Below are 15,750 nucleotides of genomic sequence, written 5' to 3'. Positions count from 1 at the left end.
GACAGAAGAGGCATTTGTCTCTGCTTACCTGCAGCCGGTGAAGGACAACGTGTGTTTGTGCAGTAGCATGCCACACAGGAATGGGATTATCTCTAGAGCACAGGATCAATGCGTTTTGTTTTTCCACTTTGCCCTCCCTTATTCTGTTGCAATTCGTCATTTGTAAACCTGCTGCAGTGACACGGTTTTCTTGGAACAGTTTCGAAGTGGATTGCATTGCTCCACAGTAGGTGAACAGTTGGGTTTATTACACGTGGAGCTGACAGTTACACCTAGGAACGAGGCAGTTGCTCTGTACTTTCCACTGTAAAAACCCATTTTAATTATGTTTAACATTGCAAAACTTTTGGCAGCAAGGCAAAATTTTCAATGCCATTTCCTTTATAAGGCAACTGCTCTCTCCCCTCATTGCCAGCACAGGAGGGAAACAAATAAGGATCTAGATTCTTGTTCCTGTCCAATATATATACGTACATTTGATTCAATACTGCTAGAGAGTAACCTTGAATATCTAGCAACAGAAGAAAATCTCAATTGGCTTTTTTTTTTTTTTTTTTTTTTTTTGCTAAGTATGGGCATTTATGTACTAAATGGTGAGCTTAAATTCTGATGGATTGCTGAATAATGACTTACTGAAACAAACAAACAAACAAACAAAAAAAACCCACACCTTTCTGGGCAAATTAGTAAGATCTTATAAAAGGATTTAGAATGAAACAAATTATCCTCTCCTCCCAAAGCTTTGCATTCCCAAAAGATAAGTCCAACAACACCTGCCTTGCAACACAGCCTGCATCATCGCAGGGCTAAACCAACGTGTGGGTGTAGCAAGACTGGATCCAGAGAGACCAACACATCCTCAGAGCCAGCAGTGCTCCCCCGAACACTCCTGAATCCCAGTGTGCATGAGAAATTCTCCAGGGAGATTTTATTTAAGAACTTATATTTGCTCCAGAGCAAGGAGCGTTATCATTGTTAATTCATGTCTCATTTATTGTCAGCATGTGGCTGATGGCCAGGAGCTGTCAGCTCATTTAGGAGTGAGTAATACTCCAGAATCGGCATACAGTGTGTCACGTAAAGTGCTTGGAGATAGTAGGAGGGAGCCAGGTAGCAAAGGAATGGTTTGTGGTTTTGCTATTGAACCTCTAAAAACATACTCACTTTATTCAAGTGCAGGTGGAGGAATAAACTGTGTAGTGATCACGGTCTCTGCCTCCATTCCTACCTCTGACCACCATCCATCCTTGCAAGACATCCTTGCTGTCTACAGCGGATAACCAGAAATGAACAGGGCATTCATGGTGTTTAGTCTGCGGCGAGCTTCTGCTCTGCAGCCAGAGCCCTCGCGTGTGCCCAAAGCCAGGGTTGCCCCCGAAGTGCAGCCACGCTGCCCAGCCCTCCTGTCCGTAATCCCAGCCTCGACACAAGGAGTTGTGCTGGTGGCAGAGGTCTGGCAGTGATGACTTCCTCACTGGCCTTGGAGTCATTCCCCTGTTAAAAGCATTTGTAACTTCCTCAGACAAAAAAGCTCTGTGCTAAAGAGTCAAAATGCTCTATTTGCTTTGCATTCAGAAGTGTACCAATTGTTGGGAAAGATAATTTTGAGGGTAAGTATTTCTGTGACTCATCTCCCTCCTTTGCTCCCTCCAGTTCCTTGTTCAGTCTCCAGCTTGTCATTCCTGACTGGTTTTTCTTAACTCTTGTGCCTGCTCCTCCTGATGTCCAGGATGATTTCCTGCTCGTGAGGACAAGGCTTCCCTGGGCCATTACCAGTGGGTCTTTTTGACTTTGTGATAGGAGACGTAATTCGTCCAGACTGACTGGTTTCCTAACTCCTCAGGAAAGATGCTTGTTACGTCTGGCTGATCTGCAGCACCTCGCTCTGTGCACGCTTCGCATTCTGTTTAGTTTATTTTTTATTTTATTTTTTTTCCTTTTCCTTTTAAAGTCCTGGTTGCTGGGTCCAGCGAGAATTCGTTTGATTGTTAGCTTTCAAGTATGAAGAGGGAGGGCGGGAGACATTTGGGAGGATGAGAGTTTTGAGTCTCTTTGATCATGAAAGACATTTAAGCGCATGTGAAGGCAAAGCTCCTTGCAGATTCAGAAACTAGAAGGCAAATAAAAAGAGCAGAATAGGTGTTATCTAAGAGAAATGTTATGAATCAAATTCGTTTTAAACTCCTGACTCAGAGTTTTGATACTTGCATCAACATTTACAAACAACGTCAACTGCTTAAGTCTCCCTCTGAAACGAAGGGGGCGATTACAAACCTGCCTCAAGTTAACGGCTGTGTATGAACAGGTTCAAGTTCAGGGGAGAGAAACAAAGGCACCTGCTGGCTGCTCTCCTGGTGACGCAACTCTGACTGCCGAGCCCCGTTTTGCCGAGCGTTGACCTGCTCCGAGGCCACAGAGGACAGCCGTGCTGGGCGAAGGGCCTGAATGCTGAGGCCTGTGGGTGACGTGCTGTACCCCACGACTAAATAGAATTTACCACATAAAACCAGGCAAACCTTAATTGTATAGGATAGTTTGGATTCTATAGGCAAACCCTGACGCAAAGCACGAACTAATATCAGAACGCACACAGCACTGAAGTGACCACCCACTGACTAAGCGCCCCCACAGCGGTCTATGGGGCACCGGAAGGGTTGATTTTTCCACCGGTCAATCAGGAGGTGGCTTTGTACTACTAAAGTTGTGGTGATTTCGTCTCTCCCTACAGACGGGACATCAATGTGCCATCCCATAGAGAACACTCTCCCATACCCTTTGCAGCACCTTCATCCTCGTTTGTTCAGCAGAGACGTCCCCATTCCCCCCTAAACGCGCCTGGTTCACCCCCTCAGCGCCGCGGGGGCTCACGGTATCCACCTTCATCTGCATATCCCGCCCCCCACCCCGCCCCATTGGCCAGCAGCCCCCCCCGCGGCCGTGCAGCCCGAGCCGGCGGAGTTCTCCGCCTCATTAGCATTCACCCCGCCCCCTGGCGAGAGGGCGAGGGAACCGATTCGTCCGTCCGGGCGACTGCGGGGCGCGGCCTCGCTTTGCGATTGGCGGAGCCTCACGTCGCTCCGCCGCTGCGAGGGCCGCACTTCCGCCTGGGTGTCAGCGGGGCGGGGCGGGGGGGGGGCTGCTGCGGCGGGGGAGCGCGGGGCCAGGTAATGGCGGCGCCGGGACGGGGCCGGGACGGGGCCGAGGGGGCCGGCGGGGCCCGCCCTGACAGCACGGCCTCAGCGGGATCCTGGGGCTGCGTGGGGCCGGGATGGGGCTGCGTGGGCCGGGGCCTCAGCAGGACGGGGGCAGAGCCTGAGGGACCCGGCTGGGGGACGGGGACGGGGACGGGGACGGGGACGGGGACAGGGGCAGGGAGCAGGACACGGACCAGGACAGGGACGTGAGTGGGGACTGGGGCAGGAATGGGGACGGGGACAGGGCCAGGGACCGGGATAGGGACAGGGACAGGAATGGGGTCAGGGATGGGGACAGGGCCCAGGACAGGACCAGGGTGAGAACGGGGACAGGGACAGGGATGGCAATGGGGACAGGGACAGGGCCCGGGATAGGGATGGGGATGGGGGCAGGACGGGGACGGGAATGGGGACAGGGATGGGATGGGAACGGGGACAAGGACGAGGGCCAGGACGGGGATCAGGGACCAAGACCAGGGCAGGGCCCAGGACACAGACCGGGCCCAGGCCTTTCTGCGTGCGGCACGGGCTGCGAGGCACTGGAGCTCCGCGAGGCCTGCCTAGCAAATTATTTTTTTATCTTTCCTTCTTTTTCCCTTCTCCTGGCTGCTTTCGGAGCCGGGTGGCTGCGGGAAGCCCTCTGAGCCCTGGCCCCTGAGGGGAATGCGCTGAGCCCGGCTTTGACGCGATGCGGGAGCCGCAAGGAGCCCGTGAGGCCCCGGCTGAAGGCCGGAGCTGTCGGGGCTTGCAGGAGTCTGGTTGTCGCTCTGCGGTCACCTCGATGTTTCTCTTACAGAGCTCCTCAAAGGGAGGCGAGCAAGATGGGAAAAATAGCAGGAAAAGAGGCTTTTGTTTAAATAACATGCCACCAGAACTTCTGCATGGTAACAAAGGTATAAGTTACGTTGCCACTTACTTAATTTGGATATTAATTGTTTGTGCTATCTGTATGTTTAGACTCAGGGCTCCTTTCAGAAGCACTCGTCACTCCGCAGCACTCGCAGGCCAGAATTTCGGATGTGTGCTCACATTCACTGTCTGTTTTCTGTCTGCCCTAGTCTGGCATTTCCCTTCAGAAGTATTTGGCCAAAGCACGCTCAGTGCAAGCAGGTAGTAGTTTCGTTTACTGTGAATTTTCTCGATTAAAATACATGGCCTTCACTTAAACTTTCAAAAAGAAAAAGAGACAGGGATCTGCTGCATGGGTTGGCATTAATGTGCCTCTCGTAGCATTTCCTTTTTGCAAACATATGCGTGCGAGAAAAATTAAATTTGTTTAATTCCAACTTAGCTTTCCAAAGTTCAGTAACCCCACATTCTTCTTGTTACTGGGGGCAACCACATCTGTATCGTCGTACAGACTTCATGCCAGTGTGCTCCGGGACTTCTAAAACCTCAGGGCGATTTCTGGAAGCAGTGACTTGGGTAACTTCCAAACGTAAAGCCGTGGGATGGAAGTAGGAGAACTGGCTAAACTAGCACGGAGGCAAGAAATTCCGAGCAGAGACTTATCCCTGAGTAATCCCCTGGGTTTTCAGTTTCTGTAAACATAGCTTTTCTTAAAATACTTGTCAAGTCATACAGATTTCTGACCACATGACAGAGCTGAGGGCAATCTGGGTTAAGATCAGGAGTGATTCTTAGTGTTGCTTTCCTGAACCAACAGCAGTGCCTCGTAACAAACTTGTCACGTCAGGGAGGGCTCAAAGGAGACACCGAGACAGCTGCTGTCCAGGAATAAATAGGCTGTTTCTTCCAAAAACGAGCTCTTCAGCCATGCCGATGCAACGTTGTAAACAGGAGACAAAAGTTCAAGACAGAAATGATTAAATAAACCCTGCCTGGATGTAGTTGAAGGCTAGACAGGTTAAAGGGTTCAGTCGGTGTGATACTGAAAAAGGAAAACTGAGCGTGGTGCAGGCAGTTGTTTGTTTGCTAACATCTGTGCAAATGTAGCTGGTTTGGTAAGTGTGGTCACGGCCCTTTTAAGGGTTGGGTGGTTTCTTTAAATCAGTTTTAAAACTCTGACTGCTTTCCGTGATACGTTCTTGCTTAAGCTGGCAGGTCGTACCATTGGAACTGTTAATTCTTCCAGCCTTTCTTCTTGTGAATCCGACTGTGTGAATGCCACACATGCTGACCTAGAACAACGGCGGAAAGCTTAGCTCTCTGTGAGGTTAGTGTTGGCTGGAAAACATACCAGGCAGGCTTTTTCGCTTTGATAAGGCTGTGTTTTTACATAGCTATTTGTAGTGCCAGCCAGATGATTTTGTGTTTGAAAGCAGGATTCACTTGCAAGTCCGCTGATTGTTTTTCGGCAGGTAATTCGTTACCTCTGGCGTCTGAAGTAGCTCGGTCTTGAGCCGTGCAGTGTTGCATCATACTGCTCGATAGCTAGGGCTTCCATTTACCAGCTGGCTTTTTTGTAGTCATTCACTCAGTGTTGTTGCCTGAGCCACGAAGATACCTGGAGAGAAATGTGTGTCCTTGACACTGTTGTGCTTACTGGTCGGTCTGTTTTCTGCGAAATACCTGAAATGATTTCTCTTACATGTTCTTGAAAGCAATGCACAAAATCAGGCATGCAGAGAGAATGTGTTAAATAAGGGGTGCTCATCTCGAATGTTTTTGCTGAGTTTGAATGTACGGCTGATCACAGGGGCATCTTCGTCTAGCGGAATAAATCGGGAAGTGGCGGCCCTGAGAAAGCTGGCCACTTTTTATCTCCTGCTTTGGAAGATACAGGGCTTTGATAGGCTTCCTGTGGCAAAAAAAAAAAGGAGGTTATATATTATATTGATTCTTTTATGTGGTTTTTGTTTTTAATAGGCCACTATAGAATTTGGCATTAAAAAATACGGTATCTCAGACCTCTAATTCTTAACAGCTTATTGTGAGAAGAACAGATGATGATGTAATTATTTACTCTGTAGGCTTAGAGCCTCGTTGCGTGAAAGCAGCGAGCAATTAGAATGTGTCAAACGCGGCTTATTGGTGCTTGCAGTTATGCTCCTCAAAAACGTACTGTAGGTTCGGTGCACAAAGATAATGGCTTAATTTTCAGGATCAGTAGGGTACAAGAATAGGCCCAGCTTACTTAAATTTGCTTTTTTTTATACGGTTGGAAATTCATTTGCTTGTCTAGACGGATCCTTAGATTATTTCGGTATACGTTGTTATGCGCATAATCTAATCAGACGGATTTCGGTGCGTTACAACTGCCATCCATTCAGGAAACGCAGGAGGCTGGGCAGCGTTTTCCTCCCGTCAGTGTTTGTAAATCTGACGGGAGCGGGCACAAGGGGTGAATCGTTCCTGCAGCTGCGGGAATGCGTCTGGGCCTTTTAATCTTGGCCCTCTTGGTTTGATAGTCCCAAACCTGTTGGGTTTGTAATATCCCTGCTTAGCGTTGGTTTAATGGAACCCCAGGTCTGTGGGACTCCTCTCTGGGCTCAGTTCCTTTGCTCTGCAGTTCAGCTGCGGATGGGATGAGGTTGGGGCTGTTGGGATGTGACAAACCTTTGAGGAGTTTCCATGCTCGTGGCACAGTCTGGAAGCGCGCGTTCATGAGCTGATAACTTGGTTGTATTTTCACCAGCATTGCTTTAACTCTTCTAGGTCAGTTTTTAGGGCTCCCAAAAGAACCCGTCAACACACCTCATTGTATTTCGGTTCTCATGATAGTTCAAAACTAATTATCCTACGGAAGGACTAACGGCGGGAGGCGTGTGAACCCCGAGATGTCTCTGTGCTTCGCGTCACTCGCTTCAGACCTCCCCAGCTGGGGGCACGTAGGTGGCAGAGGCCAGCGCAGGCTTTGTTCCCTGCGGCGTGCGAGCAAGTGAAAGCAAGGGTCCTTTCAGTAACTCCCAATTAAAAATCTTGTACGTGGTGAGGCTGCTGAGGAGTTAGCTCACCAAGCGTGGTTGTTTGCAGGACAGCTGGAACTTGGGGAAGAAGCTGTGCTCTTCTGCCGGTGCGTGTGTTCTTCCTAGGCTTTGCACAACAGCAGAAAAGCTATTGAGTCTTGTGGTTTAATAATAATAAACAATGCTATCTAAATATAAAGGTGCAAATAACTCTATACACATGGCCTTATATATATGGCCTTAAACATAGTGCTGTACAGCGTTCTTATTATCAAAGAGGATTAATGCTACCAAGCAGACAACTAGGTGGAATTTTTATTAAAACACTAAACAGAGATACGTATCCTGGCTTGTGAAGTCAAATCTTAGCTTTTTTTTCCTTTTTTTTTTTTTTTTTTAAATAAAGCAACCCTTGACAGTTAGAGAAGTAACACCCTTACTTTCTAAAACTTGTGAATGTCTGGTATAATCTTAAAACTCCTTAAGAAACGGTCTGCTGTCGTCACAGGAACGTTTCTGTGAGCTGTTTGTATGAGCTGGTGCTGCAGAATTTCCGTGAGGAATGGTTGGTAGGCATTAAAATACAGTTGCTTCCATTGTGGGGCTTTGCACTCGGTTAGTCGGCTGTGTAGTCCTGCTTTATTTACAGTATGATCACTATCATAATTTTTCACAGGCTCCTGAACATGATTTGTAAGTAGAGAAGTAGTACAGTACCCAGCAGAGAATAAATGCAAAACTCTGCCTGCTTGGAGAGAACGGGTCCGCGGAGACAAAGCTTAAAAAGCGCCGTTGAGTAGGAGGACCTATAAACCGAGCTGTAACGGGCTTTTCTTTTCTCTGGTGATCTTATATGCCATAACTGCCTTCATATCCTTAAATTTCAAGGGTCACTTTACAGGGGTGGTTACAGTATGATGAAAAATATTGAAGCACACTTAATTTTGTCTTCCCAGTAAGTTTTGCTTCAAAGATAAATAGTTCATAAATGGTTGATTGTGTATCTATTGACAAAGTTAGATGTACCAAAAAAGCCACTGTGCTTGGAGTTATCGATTGCTTCCCACCTCGTCCCTGTTTCAAGTCAGATAAATCCTTCAGGAACCTAGTAAGGAGCAACTAGTTCTACAAGGCAGTTTTGAATTACTGTTTTTTTAACAGCATGGCTGGAAATGAGCTGGTGTATCAGTCACCATCAAGTCTAGCATCATGCATCGTGGGTAGGGAAGGCGTGTAAAATAGAATTTTAGGATATTTTAGCGTTGTGAACAGTGACCTGTTTTCCAAGAGAAGACTACAAGCTCCAAAGAGCTCTGCACCCAAGTGTCTCAAATATTAATGCTGTGTTAAAAGCCAGAGCATTTACAAAAATCTGCGGGAATTTCAGTGAAGTGTTTTGCATGAGAAAGTACTCATCTGAAATCGCGTTTCCTTGGTGTGTTTGTGTCGTTAGGTTTGGTACAAGTTCTGCAGGCCGCTCTCCTTGGCCACAGAACAGAAGTTTTGGCTGGAGTGAACCTGGGGATAGCCGTCGGTTCCTAATGCAGGGTCACCCTTCTGCTAGGGCCTTCTCTGTCCAGAGAAATGTTTACGTTCAATAAGTAATGCTGCTGACAGCAGGGCTGCGCTCCGTGTGCGGGGCAGTTTTTCTTGCTCGTTCTGATGCAGAACGAAGCAAATTTTGCAGCCGTACCTCAGCCGCAGAGCAGAGCGCTGGCATTTCAGTTGGCTCTGATCCTCGTGAACTGTTACCAGAAATCTATAGACCTGGGAGAACAAAACGCGATTCTCTCTGCCATGAACCTGCTCGGCACACGCCTCCAACGCTGAATTTTTGGATGTTTGCTTCGTTGCCACCGTGGCTGCAGGAACAGGTCCAGGTAAGCTGCCAGCCGTGGCTGTGCTGGGGGTCAGCGGGCAGGCAGCTCGCCCCCACGCAGCCGCCCACCCACCAGCATTATAAGCGACGGAGGAAAAACCAGAAATAAAATAAAACAAAGCCAGGTGGTGCAAAACCAACAGCTCCCCCCCCAGCTGGCCGGAGCCCAGCAGTGCGGCGTACGGATGGGGCAGCTCCGCGGGCAGCGTGGGGCAGCCGGCCCCGACCCTTCCCGACCGGCCTCTGCTCTGGAGGTTTCGCTCACAAATCCGAAACAAGGCTGCTGCGAAGGAAATTAACTCCGTGCCAGGCAGACCCAGCACAGGTGCTCCCCGGTCCTCGGGGCATTTATTACCTGCCAGCCTCATTAGGGCTTGTAGCAGGGAGAGCTGCAGTCTTCAAAGACCTGGAGGAGTGGCAGGGGGCCAGGCCTGCGGCCGATCTCTTCCCTAACCCTCTGTGCTCTCCGTTTGACAGACTTTGAGAAGTAAGTTGCCTTCTCGTGCTGGAAACGCCGGGTGAGCTGCGTCGTGCCAAGACATCTTGGTGGAAGGTGCTTTTATGTTCGAACTTTGGAGTAAGAAACAATTCCGACGTGGTAAATAAAATCCTCTTCTGGATTCTGCCATCTGTGGAGCTGTTCGCTGCTTGAAGAGATTTCAAGTGCATAATTACAGCAGGCATCTAAATTGCCAATTAAAATGACTTCTTGGCAAATTTTTATAGATGTTTTAGATCCACTGTTGTCGGTAACCTAATTTCATGAGTCAATTAAGATTCATCCTTGCTGAAGCTTTCATTCAGAGATGAAACGCTGCAGTCTGATGCTTTCAGGAGATACAGAAGAAGCAAAACCACATTAATATTTATCTTCTAGTTCAAGCTGTTTATTTCTGTCCCTTGAAGTACTACAGCTATGTTTTATTTCAGCTGGCAACTTGAGAAAAGGTGGGGTTGGCTCTTATTCACCAGTCGTGTTTTAGGACTGCTGTCTGGTGGTTTCTGTGTTTTTGTTTTAAGTGTCAACGTGAAGGAAATACTCGATCTTCCCCTGGCTCTTCTGGAGAGAGTTTCTGGACAGAAGTTGTATCCTGAATGCAGGATATCAAACGAATGGAAACGTTATTTTTTATTAACACATGCTGTTGGGTGGATTAAGCAGGTCATGGAGTTATTTTTCCTTTGTACCAAGCTAATTTTAAATTCTGACGAAGCTATTTCTATTGAACTGAGCCTGTGCCCTTTTGACCCATTAAAGAAAAGCAAAAATCCGAAAACTGAGTGTGCTTTCAGAGCTCGTGGGATTTGCCCCTTCTCTGCCTCCCCTCTGGCAATATTTGGGCAGCATTTTTACCATATGAGACTTGAGAGAAAATTCTCTTTCTTCGTGTGATGAAAACCTCACTTGATTTTCCTTTTTTCTCTTATAACGTTTTTTTTTCTTGCTTGCAAGTATTTTACTTTCAGGTGAACAAACTGAACGTGTTTTAAAATTCGCTCTGGAAGTGCACCTCCAGCAAAGCCTTGCCAGGCATGTGAAAAACCTAATGAATGTGCCGGTTCGTTAATTCTCTGGTGGCGCTTTAATTCCAGTGGATTGAACTTCTAACACCCTACCTGCTTATGCTGGCGAGCGCCTGTTGATGTGCGTAACTGCTTGCTGTTCCCGTGTGTGGTTTTACTCCGGTGCTCCTCGATCTGACGAATAGATGCCGTGTCTGTAGTCACTGGCCGTACGACGAACATGTCCGTGTGCTTTATGTATTTCTCACAGGGCAGAACGTGCACTTTAAGAGTGAAAACCCGGGCTTTGTGAAGGTGGCAGAACGGTGTCAGTACAATGTTTGCTTCCCAGGATGGGGTAGGACTTCAGCTTCAGGTCCGGAGGACTGAAACAGCGCAGGTGTAGTCGTCAGCTGGACCTCGAAGCGGCTCCTGCTGAGCTGCATTCCAGGGCAACGAGCTGCTCCAGCTGTGAAAGCTCCCCTTCCTGCAGCGTGGAAACGCTGCTTCGAGGAGGAGTGACAGCTTCTGGTTAACCAGCTGGGTCTTTGTTGGTGATTAGTGTAGAAGAACAAGTTAGTATGGAGTAACTAGTTATGTTAGAGCAACTAAAGCATGGTAATTGCACGTTTGGCTCTTAGGGGTTTATTTTTGGGCAAGTCTTGGTGGTGTTTCTTTTTAAAGTGGTGTACAAGTGGTCAGGATCCAGAATCTTAGCAAGACAGACAGAAAATTTTGTTTGGTTTGTTTTTTTGGTCTGTTCTTTCCTTTGTTTTTCTGTTGAGGAATGGAATTTGAGAAGGAGCAAGCATGCGTAGTGACAAACTTTAGGAATTACCAAACCTGGCTAGGTAAAAGGCATAGGAAACTTCGACTTGCAGCACTTGGTAGTGCTGTAAGCAAGTGAGACGCTGCTCTAGACAGCCTTTGCAGGTAACGTTTGCAGCCTCAGCCAGCTCCTGGTGTTGGAGCATGCAGGTGCCGAGAGCAGCCCTCGGCATCCCCACACCCTTGGTTCCAGGGAATGGACCGGTCTCAGAAACAAGCGCCTGCATCCGCTCTCCTGCTGGCACTTGGATGTGTGTCACCGAGCGTGCTGGGCACATGAGGTGCTTTCTAAGGTGACTTGCAAAGTCTTGTGTCTTGCTTTCCTGGTTTTTATAGTAAACGCACGTGAGAGTTCTCGCCTGGAGAGAAGCACGCTTTCCCTGAGAGCAACCCTCTGGGGTGTGCCGCAGTGCCTGCAGTGACTGTCGGTGTGCCACGTGTGTCTGGGGACAGCCGTCGGTTCCAGTTGTCCGCGATGGATGCGCTTCCGGAAAGCAGCGAGCGATCCTGAGAACTCCCTCCTCTGTGTAGGGGTTGCGAGGTGTGGGACGGGCTGCGCGGGAATCGGCTCGCGTCTCTGCAGCATTTAATGCAGCTGTGTGCTTCTCCATCTCTGCTGCACCTTCATTCGTATTTCCCTCCCTGAGAAAAAGGAAAACAGGCCGCTAGGCAGCTCGCTGTCTTTAATGATGCTTTTCTGCAGAAGAGAGCAGGGCCCTGCTCCTGGTCTGCTCAGTTCATCTGTTGGCTCTTAGGGCGCGCTCCTTGTGCCGCGTCGTAGGTGATGAGCATTTTCCACATCTTCCTGTAGCTTGCTTCCAGTAGCACTTGAAGGAGTTTTGTGTTGTTTGGTTTTTTTTTAACTACCTGTTAAAAACTGGGTGAGTGTTAGCTTTTATTTTGGCCGCCCTCTGCATGTGCCTCTTACTCGCGTGTATCCCTCGGGGCTTTCGAACAGTGCTTGTTGCACGCGGATCCCAAAGGGAGCGCTGCCGTGCCCCTGCAGAGCATCCTCACATCCTTAATGAAAAGGACTGGCCCCGGTCATCGGGCAAACAGGAATGTGCAAAGCTTCCCTAATAAATTGTGAGAGTTTAAAGGAGTTTAATGAAGTGACTTGGTTTTGATGACTAGTTTTGCAGCGCTGATGAAACCTTTGAGTAATGAAGGTGCAAACCAGAGCTTGTGCCCGTGTGACTGGTAGGTACTCGTGTGGCAGCCCCTTACCTTTCAGGGTTACTTGCCTGGGACCAACAAGGAATTCTTATTTCGGCACTGGCATTCACATTTCAAATTGTGCTATCAGAGAGCGTTGTGTCTTGTTGAACCTGTTTGTGGATGGCTTTACAACATCATTAAGGCGCAAAGCTTATGTCAGGGGACCCGAAGTGGTAGTCCTTTGATTTGAAGATAAGCAGAAGATGTTACAAGTTTTGGGCTTCACATGCAATGCGTAGCTTAACTCTTGCTGGGCTGGTTTTGCATATTGTAGTCATTGGCATACAAATAAGCAAAAGGACCAGGAAAACCAGCTTCTGCCCAAACTGCTTGTTCAAGGCTCGCTCGAGTAGATTATGTTAAACTTTGTTGTTTTCTCTTAATTGCTTTGCACCCACTTTATATATAATTTGGAGTAAAATTGTCTTCTGAATATTCTTAATAACCTCGTATAGTGAATTTCTCAGAGCAAAATATAGGCTGATACAGTCTGCAGTACAGATTTACCGAGCTTCAACTACCGATGAAGTTGTTGTGATGGGTGTTAGGCTTTCTTAATCTCTTCTTTTAGTTTATCTGTAGTCTCTTCCAGTTTGACCTTCAAAATAGCGTCTCTCCTGTAGGGAAATCAATCTATTAGAAAAATAAAAGTAAATGTGGCACTTTATATGCATGCACACACGACCCGTAATAAATCAAATTAGCGTTTACCAATCTGTAGCCTTAAATAGGAGAAAATAGATGAGCTTTGTCATTTATCTTGTAAGCCACGAAACCTGTGCTGCTTGCGGTCAGGAGTGTGCTGTCATCATTAAATCTCCAATTTCCAGTCCTGCTAAGATGCCTTTACTCGCAGCTTTTTCCTGTTATTTATAAAGTGATTTATATGCGGCCTGTCTTTAGGCGTGAACGCGGCAAGACAGCCGGAGCGCGATCCCCAGCCCAGAGCACCCTTCTGGGTGTCGGGGCCTCCTGCTCGGGCACAGCCTTTTGGCACTGGCAGTCGCAGAGAAACCCAGCGAGCTGATTCCCACCTGCAGCCAGCAGGCACGTATGGCTGGGATGGCTCTCTCTGCATCCTTAATTTCCAATGAGCGAGTGGGAAGGGAGCCCTGTGTGGAAAACCGTTTTGTTTTTATGTCCCCACGCAGCGATCATTGGGAATGCGGAGGAAACGTCGGCGTGTGCTTTGTGTTTCGTCCGCGCTGCAGGACGAGGTGTGAGCAGAACACGGTGCTTGTGCTTCGTAAAAGGCTTCCTGGGCTGGGAATTAGTCCTGAGCTCCTGAGGTCTGTCTGCCGTGGGGGTTGTGCACCCTTCCTCGAAGGGCGCTGTGGCGGCTTTGAGAAAAGCTGTTAGCTACAGTTGCTAGTGTGGAAGTGAAATCTTTTCAGAACGTGATGGGCACGGAGGAGGAAATACAGATTACAAGCGCTGAACCTGAAGCAAACAGGATGTTTTTGTCTTCTGGCATTTCAGCCTGCTCGAAAGTAACTTTTTGCTGTTCCTTTTAGAAAGAGAAAGGGACTTAATCCTAGCTTTTTGGCTTATGAAAGCCAAATGCTGATATCATTGTGTGTTCAGATGCATGCAAATTCATGGTAATCTCTGCTAAATAAAAGAACCGAATTTAAAAGCAGTGATAGGAGCGTTAAGTTATTCCTAGTGCAACTCCGATGCAAAACACATCACTTTATCCTTTTTAAAATGCTCCTAACGCTTTAAAAGAATTTGTGGCTATTATTTAAAGTGACATCCATGAATATTTTGTTTTTTAGGTAGTAGATCACTGCTTGTTTGTAACTTCCAGGGATATGACAAACTTTCGTGCTCAGTAACAATCCTTGTAGGGTGAGTCGTGAGGTCTGTACCACAAGGATAACGTGGCATCGCTCCTCCTTGTCGTTCTCTCAGGTCTTTCACTGCACTTCTCTTGTGTTTGGAGATGGGAAAGCATGGAGGAAGTAAGGGAATCGTTGTGCTGTATGTTGTGCCGGGCAAGCTTTCTGGCGCTGCTGGCTGCTGCTGTGCTGGCAGGATGCGATACTTGTGGGCAGCTGAAAGCAAGTTTCCTAGGATTCCCTCTTCTCCCCCCGTCCCCAGCTGAAAGGTTTATATAACTGCATCCTCAAGGACAGATTTCCCACGAAGACGTGATAGAGATGGAGACCTGGAAGAGAGACTTGGAGGTACCTTGCTGGCGTGGCTGTAAAGCTGGGAGAAACTGCTGGCGGCTTCGCTATGAGCAAGCTGCTCTTACAGTCGGGACGGGCTGCTGCTGGGCGAGGTGAGGCGGCAGCGGGTCCGCTGGCCGTGTTACGGTACGGCCTCCTCTCTTTGTTGACAGGGAGTTGTGGATGCACATTTCATCAACAGAAGTAGGCATTTAAAGATCGTAATTAATTCTGCTGCTGTTTTGAGCAGGAGCATGGCATCCTGTTCAGTTCGCCCAGAAAGCTGGGCCAGCTGCTGCTTTGGAACCAGGTATTAATTCAGTTTCTCCCTTTCTCTGCCTCTGTCAGCAGCATGAAAAGCTTGGATCTTCTTGAAACGAAGCCGCTGCTGCGTTGCCTCTGCAGGCAGAGCACTTGCTGGTAGCCCTGGCTGGAAGTCTGCACACATCCCCGTGTGGTGTGTGCATCTTCTGAGCTGCTGCATCCTTCCCGAGGAGGATGAGGCAGTTTGACAAAACCAAATCAGAAACCTGTTGCTGGTGGGCAAGGAAGTTGAAGAAGGTTTAGAGGGCTGTGACTGGAGCACATGGAAAAGGGAAGGAAACTTGTTTGGCTCAGAGCAATTGCAACAGCACGGTAGCAACAGTCAAGAGAAGCAGCTGCAGAAGGTTTCCTCCTCGTGGAGATGAGGGTTTGTAAAGGGAGGAAATTGCTGAAGATTGTGTGGGAGCTCAGATACTAACCATGATGCAGAGATTGATGTAAAATCCTACGGTGGTGGGCAGAATAGGTGGTTCCTAAGGAGAAACTGAGATACCTGGCACTGGGAGACGCGACGCTTTAAGGCGAGCGCCGCGTTCATTAACTTAGCTGAGGTCTGAAATAGGCTGTTCCTGCTCCTTCCGAAGGGGGAGGACTGTCTGTGTGTGAGGCATTCAAACAGCTTTTGTTCTGGGCAGCGAGGTGAAAAGCCTTGAAGTACAGGGGGAATCGTGTAGTTTGGTCTCTTGCAGAGAGGAGGAGAGGAGAAATTGGCTTGAAACATGGCAAGCTCTTCTGCTAGGAGCAGAGTGCACTTCTGGCTT

General features: G+C 48.2%; 1 protein-coding gene and 1 long non-coding RNA gene across 6 annotated transcripts in view; one reads left to right on the top strand and one right to left on the bottom strand.

Annotated features, from left to right (window-relative positions):
- Positions 1-1,690: 1,690 nt before the first annotated feature.
- LOC308178963 lies at positions 1,691-2,399 on the bottom strand. The gene is made up of 2 exons (XR_013940068.1): positions 2,275-2,399; positions 1,691-2,110 (listed from the first exon to the last, which is right to left on the bottom strand). It is a non-coding gene; the product is annotated as an uncharacterized lncRNA (long non-coding RNA).
- Positions 2,400-3,094: 695 nt separating this feature from the next.
- Positions 3,095-15,750, top strand: part of OSBPL2 (oxysterol binding protein like 2) — a 36,436-nt gene continuing 23,780 nt past the window's right edge. Inside the window, exons 1-2 of one of the 5 annotated variants that reach the window (XM_080558235.1) lie at positions 3,095-3,164; positions 3,991-4,087. The gene's annotated coding sequence lies outside the window, so the exon portion shown is untranslated. The other 4 variants (XM_080558236.1, XM_080558239.1, XM_080558237.1 and 1 more) reach the window with 4 other exon arrangements.

The sequence above is a fragment of the Anser brachyrhynchus genome (assembly GCF_964034855.1).
Source record: "Anser brachyrhynchus genome assembly, chromosome: 16".
Taxonomy (NCBI): Eukaryota; Metazoa; Chordata; class Aves; order Anseriformes; family Anatidae; genus Anser; species Anser brachyrhynchus.
This window is presented reverse-complemented; position numbering and strand designations above follow the sequence as displayed.